We start from the raw sequence: 12,867 nt of genomic DNA on the forward strand, positions 1-12,867 counted from the left end.
TTTCCATACTACCCAGTATACGGGGCCGTATGCACCCCGTATGAAACATGAATCTAGGGTTTTTGAGTGCTATCCGACCCCCATACGACCCCTATATGGCCCGTATGTTGTGGGGAGTATAAATACTGACTTTTAGGGCAGAACAAAGGGCTTTTTGCTGGGCTTATTTTGGGAGACCACTTGAGAGGCTTTGGGGGACATTGGGAAGGAGAAGAAGGGCAAGGAAGCTAGGAGATAATTCAAGGCCAAGGTCCAAGACTCTCAAGGCAAGAAGGCAACATCATTCAATAGGAGATTTACCACGATTTGAAGGAAGGAGACCTGCGGCTAGAGGAAGCGTCATTCGGCATTCCATTGGCGGGGGAAGCGTCATTCGGCATATATTCTAGCTCCTCCTCCACCATTTCATCTAGGGAGTGTCACTTATGCTTTTCTTTTGTGTTTCACTTGATTGTATTGGTTGTTGTGGGATGATGACACACTAGACCCCCAAGGCCACCGGGTGTTGGTGACTATCAATTGCAACTATCTGTAGAGACACAAACAAATTGCATTAACTTTATCAAATATATATTCATGGATTAGTTTATAATCATTCACATTCTTAAGGCTTCATTGTATCGCAAAGGCAAATTGTAGTGGACAAATATTGCCTTTAAACTAGTGGCATATAGATATACAACTCGGAGCAGATTATTTTCATTCATTTTTTTCTTTTGTTTTTCTTTTCGAACAAGATAAGTTAATATTCAGAACATATTTTATTTTTACAATTGTCATGAGGATTTTTAATTTTTGATTATTATAACATTTTTTGAATAATAGAAACAAACTAAATGTTATTGAGAAAGATAACCTCATTTGAATTGTCTATTATCATTGGAAAACAAACTTCATATATTAATAAACTAACCTGTTAGAGTAATAATAATACTTGTATATGCACATTGCTATTTTAGCTATTCATCACTTGTTCTATTTCACACTTTCTTACTCTTCCATCATTTTGATTTGTTTTTTTTTTTCTTTAGTTACAGCTCTAGGTTATGACCTGAGGAAACCTTTCGATATTAGTTAAAGGTGATCCGGATATTGGAAGAAGAAGTCAAAGACGGGGAAAGGAACCTGTACAAGAAGAGTCAAATTAAGCTGAGATAGAAGGTGAAGGATCTGATAATATGACAGAACAACATGAATAGTAGAGGACACTCTCAGATTATGCCAGACTCGCAGTTCTCGACACACAATCTAGTATTGTGTGGCCACCAACCACAGCTCAGAGTTTTGAGCTCAAGTCAGGCTTCATCCAAATGTTACAGCAGTCGGTGTAGTTAAATGGTTTGGCCGATGAGGATCCAAACAATCACATTGAGAACTTCTTGGAAGTGTGCGACATGTTGAAGATTAATGGTGTCATGGATGATGCTATCAAGTTGAGGGCCTCTCATTTTCTTTGAAAGGGAGAGTAAAGCAATGGCTACATTCATTACCTTGAGCATCGATCACTACATGGGAGGAGATGGTAGAAGCTTTTCTTGTGAGATATTTCCCTTCTGGAAAATCTGTGAAGCTTAGGAATGAGATATCTTCTTTTATGCAAACGGAATTGGAGTTTCCTTTGGAGACATAGGATAGGTTCAAGGATCTCCTGCGGAAATGTCCTCAGCATGGGTTCCCTGAGTGGATGATCATCCAAACCTTCTAAAATGGTTTGAACCGAAGCACAAAGCAATTACTTAATGCTGCAGTAGGAGGTACCTTAGGAAGTAAGACTCCCTAAAGAAGCCCAACATCTTATTGAAGAAATGGCTATGAATAGTTATCAGTGGATCACACGAGATAGAAAGAAGATAGCCGAACTTTATGAGATTGATGCAGTCATATCATTAGCAGTCCAAGTTGAATCATTGAGCAAGAAGTTAGATACTCTAACTTCTCCTAGAGGGGTGGTAGTGATGAGTTGCACTCGGTGTGGGGGAGGACATGCTCCATCTGATTGCCCGATTTCAATTCTTGGTACCACTTCCATGGAAAAGGTTAATTCTGTAGGTAATTCAATAATAGGTCAAGGAAATCCGTATTGCAACACCTACAATCCGGGGTAGAGGAGCCACCCAAACGTTTCTTGGAGTAATCAAGGGCAATAGAAGGCTATGGTACCACCGGGTTTTCAATAACAACAACAAGCCCACAACATGTAGTTCGAGTTTCAGGATTGGAGAACCAGATAACCAATTTAGAGAAGGCTTTGACCAAGTTCATTCAATCGTCTAATAAGATTTCAAACGGTTGAAGCCACACTTCGCAACCACACCGCATCATTGCACAACTTGGAGAACCATGTGGGACAAATTGCGAAGTCATTCTTGGAAAGACCTTAAGGGAGTTTGCCTAGCAATACGGAAACCAATCCAAGAGAACATGTGAAAGCGATCACTTTAAGAAGTGGTCATGAAGTTGAGAGTAGATTCCCTAGTGAGAAACAAATATTGATTCACTCGAGCTCATGGAGGTTGAAGAGAGAGCCAAAGAGAAGGAGGTGACACCCACATCTTACAAGCCAAGAATTCCTTATCTTTGGAAATTTAAGAATGACCAAAATGATGAGCAATACAAGAAGTTCTCGGGTCAATTCAAGCAGTTGCACATCAACATCCCATTTGTGGAGGCGTTATCTCAAATGCCTCGCTATGTAAAGTTTTTGAAGGACTACTTGACCAACAAGAGGAAGTTGGAGGAGAGTGCATCTGTGATCTTAGATGCGTCATGCTCGACAGTGTTACAAAAGAATATGCCAAACAAGATGAAAGACCTAGGAGCTTTATCATTTAATGTAATATTGGTAACTTGGGGGAAGAGAAGGCATTGGCGGATTCAGGGGCTAGCATCAATGTCATGCCCTATATATTGTTTTAGAAGTTAGTCTTGGGGGAGTCTAGGCCCACTCGGATGACACTTCAATTGGCTTACCGAGCAGTTAGACATCCAAGGAGTATTATTGAAGACGCACTTGTGAAAGTTGACAAGTACATATTTCCTGTGGACTTTGTGGTGTTGGATGTTGATGAGGATGCTGAGGTTCCATTGATACTTGGGAGGCTGTTCTTACACACTTCCAAGGCTCTCATTGACATGGACGGTGGTGAGTTGACATTAAGAGTTGGTGATGACAAGTTGACATACTGCCTCACCGAAGCCATGCAACATTCTTTTGACTTTGATGACACTTTGTATTTAATTGACACCACTGATGAGTTAGTTGATGAATATGTGCAGGAAATGATGTGTCCAGACCCATTTGAGGGGTTTCTAGATCAATAAGTGGAGAATGAAGAAGTCCTATCACTTGGTCTGGAGGACAAGTTGTAACCTACCTCGGGAGTCATGAAGAGGATGATCAAAAGCTAAAAAGAGCAAGGAGACGTTACAAGAAGTGTCCCAATGCTAATGGTAATGTGCGTTCACGGAGTAAGGGTGACGAATCCTTGTGTGGTAACAAACTCGATAACTCCCCTTTTACCTTCAAACAATTGTGTTTATCATGTTTTCAAGTTATAGGTAAGAGGGAAACCTTCATATATGAGCCCCCGTTAGGTAAGGAGTGGTACATCAAGCTTAGTGATATTAAACAAGCGATTCTTGGGAGGCAACCCAAGTCTTTATTGCTTTTGTAGGTTTTAGTTTAGTTTTTGTCTGAATAAGAACTTTAGTGTTGGTGTCTTGATTTGTACTTACTATTGCTGTGTTTTTCTCGTAGATTGTTGTTCCTTTAGTGTGCTTGACTGTGTTTGGTAAAGTTTTTAGGTCGTTTGAGCATGTTTCAATGAGTCTCTGGTCAGTTTTCCCATGTATTTGTAGCCTTTGTATGTGCATGAATGTTGCAGAAATTTTTCTGCAGAGTCTGTAGTTTTTTCTAAGTCATCTAGAGAAGAAACACGGCCGTGTGGAATTTCCACACAAGTGTGTGTTTCCGTTCATAGCTAATCCCGAGAGGACACAGGGGCGTGTGTATGGACCTATGAACGGCTTTGTGACGGTCACACGTCCATGGGTAATTTCCACACGGGCATGTGAATCTCTGCAGAGTTCTCAGACTCCATCTCGAGAAGACACAAGGGCGTATGTCTGCTCCTGTGGATGACCCTGTGAATGGCACACGGACGTGGGTAATTTTGATATGCCCATGTGAAACTTTGTAGAGACTTCTCCTCCATCCCAAGAAGACACAAGGGCATGTGAGTGCCCCTGTGAGTATCTACATGCCCGTGTGTGTGGAATTTTCACAGGGGCGTGTGGAACACTTAGAATTTTTCTCGGGAGGACAGAGAAGCCACAGGGCCGTGTGGGTGCCCATGTGGGTCTAGCATATGGGCATAAGGAATTTCCACATGCCCATGTGGATGCCTTCAGATGCAACTTATGCCATCTCGATAGCACACATGGGAGTGTGGATGCTCCTGTGAAGCTTTCCTGTGGAGTCACACGACCGTGTGGAATTTCCACACGGCCGTGTGGATGTGCAGAACTTAAAAAGACGCAACTTTTCTTTATAGTCCACTTTTGTCTTTTCATTTTAAACGTCTCCACACTCAAAGAATGCTTCCATATGCTCTCTCGACCTTCTTGCCGCCTTTTTAGAGGGATTTTAGTTAGTTTGCCAGCCGTATTCATAGCTTTTGATTCCCATTTCGTTGGTAAGCTTTACCTTTCTCTTTTCTTCGCCAATTCTTATTTCTTTTGCTCATTTTGATCGATTTCACATATATTTTATGTTTACTTTGTATATAAATGTTGTATGAATGATTTGAGAAGTTTTCCTATTGTTTTTCAAGTTTGATAGAGGTTCTAGCCATGAAGCTTTCACGCTCCATAGATCCACACGGGCGTGTGGAATTTCCACACGACTGTGTGGATTCCTGCAGCTTGAATTTTTAAAGTTTGATTTGATGAATTTCAATTCTTGCAGATATGGCCCCTAGATTGAAGAAAACGGCCTGCAAATATCCCCGTGGGCCTTCTCTTGAGCATGAGCATATGGAGTTTGCGATCTCCCAAAACCAGGTTTAGTTCGAGCATTTATCGAACCTCAAGTTCTGTAAGTCGCGTTTACCTGACTTGAGCGTACTTAGCGAGATCCAGTTATTAGACAAGATGGTTGATAAAGTTGAGGAGTTACTTGTGGTGGGTAGTTGGCGTAGATTATTGTCCATCCGAGAGCCGCCTATCCATATGCTCACATTAGAGGTGCTCGCATCTTTTGAGTTTGACCGTTCGTACATAAGTTTCTCAAGTATTAATGGGATTTAGTTCCGTGCATTCGGTCAGTACCACAGTATGAGCATCACACAGTTCTCAGTCAGACTTGGCTTGTACAACGAGGCCTACACAAATGGTAAGGAGTATGAGTAGTTACCGACTGATTTCCCAAGCAGTTTGACTCCTCAGCGCGCTTACAGGACATTGTGTGGCAATGGTCAGTATGAGCCGGGGGTCTCCAAGGCCACGTCCTTTCCTTGGCCGGCATACCGATACATCCATACAGTTCTGAGTAGGTCAGTGAACGGACGTGGTGATAACACTTGAGTCCTCAGTCGACAGGAGCTACTCTATTCGTATTCCATGATGAAGAGCGAGCCACTCCACCTTGGCCACATTATGGCAGAGTACCTGAGACATCAGGGTCAGTATGCCAGGGTCGGAGTTCTCTTCTTAGGCCCCTACATTACCAGACTCATCATCGGGAAGTGTCTACTAGATGTGATCAGGGGGGCTGAGAAGATGATTATACCATCTCCCCTCGGCCTAGAGATGATGAGACTTATGGGGATGATCCGCAGATACAGAGATGTCATCTATGTGATGGTCATGCCCCCACCTGAGATAGCCGAGGGTGAGGGAAATATAACAAAGGGGTCTCATCCTTCTCTCGAGCCACAGCCAGAGCCTATGGACACAGAGGCACCCCTACAACACAAGAGCTACCTCAAGTGCATATCTTCTCTCCTTCTCGAGCCCATGTTCATTTTGAGAAGGCTCGAGAGTGCGGTAGGGGTGCTATAGTCAGATTTGGCTGAGGTTTGCTCAACACAGGTCGCAAACCATACAGAGGTGATGGCCCATCTCGACACACTACCACAACTGCTAGAGCGAGATGTGACTTCTCCTTTTGTCATGAGACCAAGAGCTCCACCGACTCCTCTGGCATCCCCAGCACCACCATTGCCATGAGCAGACGTAGCAGAGATAGCACCTAACACCGACGCTTGAGGCGTCTTTACTTTAATTTTTTGATATTTTTCGTATTTTATTTCTGCATTTGCTTATGGACTTGTACAACTCAGAAAGGATCTTCCTTCTTAGTTTATCTTTTATTTTCAGTTGTTTTGAGTTGTATCTCATTTCCATATCTTTATAGACTAAAGTTTATTTTGATTTTATTGAGCTTCACTAAACCCCTTTGTGTATACGTGTAGATTGTCTTGTGAGGAATGTAACGAATAGTCATGGACACGGTCAATGTGGCAATCAGATGGCCTTGTGTGCTCCACAACCTGTTAGAACTCAACTTTTAATGAATATAGCTCCATCAAACAAACCATTCGGAGTTTAGGGGAGAATTGTTTCAATTGCCCATCTCCACACATTGTTTCAATTGCATGCGTATATTGAGGGCAATATACATCTTAAGTATGGGGGGAGTTCACATTACACATGTTTTATACTCATGCTTTCATTGTTCTTGCTCATGTAGCTAATGACAGTTCACCTCAGTTGCAACGGTTGTATTCTTATGTTTAGGAGAATTTTTAACATTGAATCATGCTCTAATTTTTACTTGAATTTTTAGGAATTTTTACCCGGTTAACACTTGTTGCACTACTCATTCACAAAACCTTGTGGAAACTCAAATTCGACGTTTAAGGGACTATTTTTAGGTTATTTCTTGTTTTCATTTCTGAAAAAATGGATGAATGCATTGAAAAAGAAAAAAAAAAAGATATGGGTTTGTTTGTTTGTGCATTGGGGGTGGAAAGAGCTACCACGTATGAATTATGAAGCTACTCTCATAAGTTGGATAGTAGTTATGACTTAATGAGAGAAAGAGCTATCTCATGGGATGAATGAAAGCTACTACCCCGGTAGAAAGAGCTACTACCTTAAAAGTGTGAAAGCCACCTTGGCGGCTGCCTAGGAAAGGGTTGCCTTAGAGGATATATAAAGCTACTACCTTCTCTTTTTCTTTTTGTACATAAATAAGTCCCTCTCAATTAGAGCTTTGAGGAGTACATGTTGGGTTGACTTGTGTGAGTTTACACACGCTACACGATATTGGGTTTGTTGTCCATTTTTATTCATGTTTTTAGGTAGAGCAATGATTTCTCCTATTCGGTGTTGGAATATTTTAAAATGCTTCTTTTGCATACTTTTGGTGAACCTATGGCCAAGAACTTTCAATTTTCCTTCTTGGATGCTTTAATGTTTTATTCTTGCTTGAGGATAGGCAAAAGCTTAAGTGTGGATGAGTTTGGCAAGTGCTTGTGTATAAGTAATACGAAGTATTCTTTTCTTACATTGAGCATCACTTTTATCAGATTTTATTTCTTATTAGTGTGTATTTGTGTTCTTTTGTGCATGTAGGGTTGTGGAGACAAAGTTGAATGAAAGAAAGCAAAAGTAGATCATGGATGCAATTGTTGATGAAATTCTTGGGTTGAACAAACATGAAGACACAAGTTGTGCTCAAAGACATGTGGGTGTGTGCCAACATCCATTGTGCTCAAGTGAATACATAAAGAGGAGGGGCACAAAGGCAGTTACATTTATATATTCCGACTTATGCAATATTACCGCATGGATGTGTGCCCATTTATGTGGCCTCGATGAAAAAAGTGGATTTGTGAGCATTTCGGTGAAGTATTGTAGCAGTTTACTGTAGTAAAAATAACGCACCAAAATCACTGCAGCAGTTATTGTTCACAGTGTGCAGGAAATGAAGACCTGAAAATTCCCACGGGCCTGTGGAATTCCCACACACCCGTGTGGATGCCCAATTCCAGCCCCCTATAAATACCGCGTTTTGAGAGCTATTGAAGGATCTTTTCCCCATCTTTTGTCTATCTTTGTTGGCGCTCGCGGCTAGGGTTTAGAGAGGCTTTGCCTAGGTTTTTGGGGTGGTTCTACAGCCTTCGACATCACGCTCTTTTGGAGGAGAGTTATTGGGGGAGTTTTTGTCAGCACCAATTCGGCGAGATGTGCCCTAGGCTTGACAAGGGAACCTTTGGAGAAGATGAGGCGGCTCCACAAGACCATCGATACGGACTACAAGTGAGTTTTATCTATGGATTACATGTTTTTACTATCGAATTCATTGTTGATTGTGTATTACTCCATAGAGAGCTAAACCCCTAGTTGGTGCTTGGACTTGTAAACCCTAGGATGATTTTCTTTCATTGACCTTTATTATGCTTCTTTAATTGATGTTTTAATTGAGTTTCATCCTTGAATGCTTGTTGTATTGATTTTCCCTTAGAGTGACACTAGGGTTGAGAATCGATCTTGGTAATCCTTGTGGATGAGTGACACTCCATTAGGATTAGACAAAACGAGGTTAGAGAGGGTCGAGAGGGTGAGTCCAGAGGTAGCGGAATGTCCCCTTTCCCTTCCGATGTGGTTTATCCTACCTTTATGTTCCAAGAGTTTTTTACGGTCATGATAGAGTGAAATGCTAAAAGACAAACTCCACTGAGGCTTAGTTGCGTAAGCATCAGAGTGAAGTGCTGAAGTAATATTTAGTGCTGGGGCTTAATCGTGAGTAGAGGTCTTTCGCCTGGACCAAAGGGTTAGATCTATTTTAGAGAATAGGGTTTACCACTTGGAGTCCCTAGAGCTTCTTGCAATGCCACACAGTGTGAGGCGTCGAGAGTATCCATTTCCGCCGGGGCATAGTATACGGTTAGTCACAGTTGACCTTAGGTTTGGAACCATGTGTCTTTGGATGTCCACGACTCATTAAGCATCAGTTAGGAGGCATAATGATTACTCTTGCACTTGAAATAATAGTCCTAGTGTGAGCAATGTTCGGGTGCCCCATCTCTCTATCGATTACTTTTCCTTATCCCTATTGTGCTTCTTTTCTTTTTTCTTTTTAATTTTATTTGCATTTATATTGTTCACACAACTCCTCAATCGTTCTCACTATAGTTAAGTAGCAATTATTGTGTTTTCGTGCACTATTCCCTGTGTATACGACTACCCACTCACCGGGGTACTTTATTAGTTCGATAACCCGTGCACTTGCGGTGCACACCGCAAGGGGTGAGTCAAAGTACATCATTAATGTTGTTGTAAGCATTATACCAATATTTATTCCATCCCAAGGTTGTGTATTGCTTGGTACTTGTATTGGAAAGAAGGGTGAGTTTACAACTCTCAGGTGGCGTTTGGTTGGGAGGTACTATAATACTTCCTTCGTTTCCTTTTATTTGTCTTTTTCTAACATCAAGAAGCATTTATAATTTTTTTTCCAAAATTACCATTAACACTATATTCAATTCTCTTGTTGAAATTAAATATGAAAAAGAAATGTGAAGATATAAATTAGGGGTAATTTTGGAAAGATAACTACTTTTTTATAAAACTCTGTGAAATAACTAATTTCTTGGTATGTGAGATTCGGTTAATCACAACAGAAAAAAAGAACGGAGGGAGTATTATATATCCTTGGAATCTGGACTAGATAAAGTAATATTATTTTGTTTGGTTGCTTAAGGTGGTACAATCCTGGAATAGAATAACTTGGGTTTACCAGCTCAAGAGGTGATAATGCAATATTCTGACGGAATGTAAACTTGTTCTCATTATACCCTTCAAATTTAATAAAATATCAAAAGCATAAACTTTTTAAAAATTCAAAAATACACATGTTTTTTCTTTCTACATGTATTTTTTATATTAACATTTATTTATCAAAATATTTGCTTGCATTTGAGATTAAGAATATTTTTTTCGGATAGTTTGTTGGAGAAAAAAAATTATTTTTATTTAAAATAATTAATCTTGATTTAATTAATATTTATTATTAACCAACTTTGATATTTACATCAAAATGTTATGAACTTTTATATGTTTGGCATATATTAGTTAAGGGTTTTTAGTAAAAGAAACTTGGTAATATAAGATTTCTGACTAATCAAACATAGTAGTGTTATATTCTATCCATATTATTGCCTTCTCAACCAAACAAAAATTGTACATATTTTCATTAATATGACTTGGGAATCACAATCCGAGTAATCCTATTCTGGATGGTAATATAAGATTCTATAAACCAAACAACCTCTTAATGTGTAATGATGTAGTAAGTTATGTGTGTGGACATTTCTACAGTTTGTTAATAAGAATAATTGGTTCAACGTACTATCTAACATTTTATTCGGACTTGTTGTGTTGATCTTTCACTAAGTCTTGGTTTAAATAGCAAGGTACCAATATTTATTCATATAGATTTCATAATTTTTATTTTGACAAAGATGATAAACAAAGAAGTCTTGGGTTTATAATTAAGAAATTCTATCTTGTTTCTGATTGGTTTGAAAGGGGTGCAACTATACATAAATGGTAGCAACAATTTGTAAACAATTGCAACTATCTGTAGAGACACAAACAAATTACATTAACTTTATCAAATATATATTCATGGATTAGTTTATAATCATTCACATTCTTAAGGCTTCATTGTATCGCAAAAGGCAAATTGTAGTGGACAAATATTGCCTTTAAACTAGTGGCATATAGATATACAACTCGGAGCAGATTATTTTCATTCATTTTTTTCTTTTGTTTTTCTTTTCGAACAAGATAAGTTAATATTCAGAACATATTTTATTTTTACAATTGTCATGAGGATTTTTAATTTTTGATTATTATAACATTTTTTGAATAATAGAAACAAACTAAATGTCATTGAGAAAGATAACCTCATTTGAATTGTCTATTATCATTGGAAAACAAACTTCATATATTAATAAACTAACCTGTTAGAGTAATAATAATACTTGTATATGCACATTGCTATTTTAGTTCTTCATCACTTGTTCTATTTCACACTTTCTTACTCTTCCATCGTTTTGATTTGTTTTTCTTTCTTTAGTTACAGCTCTAGGTTATGACCAGAGGAAACCTTTCGATATTAGTTAAAGGTGATCCGGATATTGGAAGAAGAAGTCAAAGACAGGGAAAGGAACCTGTACAAGAAGAGTCAAATCAAGCTGAGATAGAAGGTGAAGGATCTGATAATATGACAGAACAACATGAATAGTAGAGGACACTCTCAGATTATGCCAGACTCGCAGTTCTCGACACACAATCTAGTATTGTGCGGCCACCAACCACAGCTCAGAGTTTTGAGCTCAAGTCAGGCTTCATCCAAATGTTACAGCAGTCGGTGTAGTTAAATGGTTTGGCCGATGAGGATCCAAACAATCACATTGAGAACTTCTTGGAAGTGTGCGACATGTTGAAGATTAATGGTGTCATGGATGATGCTATCAAGTTGAGGGCCTCTCATTTTCCTTGAAAGGGAGAGTAAAGCAATGGCTACATTCATTACCTTAAGCATCGATCACTAGATGGGAGGAGATGGTAGAAGCTTTTCTTGTGAGATATTTCCCTTCTGGAAAATCTGTGAAGCTTAGGAATGAGATATCTTCTTTTATGCAAACGGAATTGGAGTTTCTTTTTGAGACATAGGATAGGTTCAAGGATCTCCTGCGGAAATGTCCTCAGCATGGGTTCCCTGAGTGGATGATCATCCAAACCTTCTAAAATGGTTTGAACCCAAGCACAAAGCAATTACTTGATGTTGCAGTAGGAGGTACCTTAGGAAGTAAGACTCCCTAAAGAAGCCCAACATCTTATTGAAGAAATGGCTATGAATAGTTATCAGTGGATCACACGAGATAGAAAGAAGATAGCCAAACTTTATGAGATTGATGCAGTCACATCATTAGCAGTCCAAGTTGAATCATTGAGCAAGAAGTTAGACACTCTAACTTCTCCTAGAGGGGTGGTAGTGATGAGTTGCACTCGGTGTGGGCGAGGACATGCTCCATCTGATTGCCCGATTTCAATTCTTGGTACCACTTCCATGGAAAAGGTTAATTCTGTAGGTAATTCAATAATAGGTCAAGGAAATCCGTATTGCAACACCTACAATCCGGGGTAGAGGAGCCACCCAAACGTTTCTTGGAGTAATCAAGGGCAATAGAAGGCTATGGTACCACCGGGTTTCCAATAACAACAACAAGCCCACAACATGTAGTTCGAGTTTCAGGATTGGAGAACCAGATAACCAATTTAGAGAAGGCTTTGACCAAGTTCATTCAATCGTCTAATAAGATTTCAAACGGTTGAAGCCACACTTCGCAACCACACCGCATCATTGCACAACTTGGAGAACCATGTGGGACAAATTGCGAAGTCATTCTTGGAAAGACCTTAAGGGAGTTTGCCTAGCAATACGGAAACCAATCCAAGAGAACATGTGAAAGAGATCACTTTAAGAAGTGGTCATGAAGTTGAGAGTAGATTCCCTAGTGAGAAACAAATATTGATTCACTCGAGCTCATGGAGGTTGAAGAGAGAGCCAAAGAGAAGGAGGTGACACCCACATCTTACAAGCCAAGAATTCCTTATCTTTGGAAATTTAAGAATGACCAAAATGATGAGCAATACAAGAAGTTCTCGGGTCAATTCAAGCAGTTGCACATCAACATCCCATTTGTGGAGGCGTTATCTCAAATGCCTCGCTATGTAAAGTTTTTGAAGGACTACTTGACCAACAAGAGGAAGTTGGAGGAGAGTGCATCT

At 39.6% G+C, this 12,867-nt stretch overlaps 2 non-coding genes across 2 annotated transcripts; both read right to left on the bottom strand.

Annotated features, from left to right (window-relative positions):
- Window positions 1-1,567: 1,567 nt before the first annotated feature.
- On the bottom strand, window positions 1,568-1,674 carry LOC120251015. The gene has a single exon (XR_005533340.1). It is a non-coding gene; the product is annotated as a small nucleolar RNA R71 (small nucleolar RNA).
- Window positions 1,675-11,685: 10,011 nt separating this feature from the next.
- LOC120250793 lies at window positions 11,686-11,792 on the bottom strand. The gene has a single exon (XR_005533130.1). It is a non-coding gene; the product is annotated as a small nucleolar RNA R71 (small nucleolar RNA).
- Between the last annotated feature and the right edge of the window lie 1,075 nt (window positions 11,793-12,867).

Source organism: Dioscorea cayenensis, chromosome 19 (assembly GCF_009730915.1).
Source record: "Dioscorea cayenensis subsp. rotundata cultivar TDr96_F1 chromosome 19, TDr96_F1_v2_PseudoChromosome.rev07_lg8_w22 25.fasta, whole genome shotgun sequence".
NCBI lineage: Eukaryota > Viridiplantae > Streptophyta > Magnoliopsida > Dioscoreales > Dioscoreaceae > Dioscorea > Dioscorea cayenensis.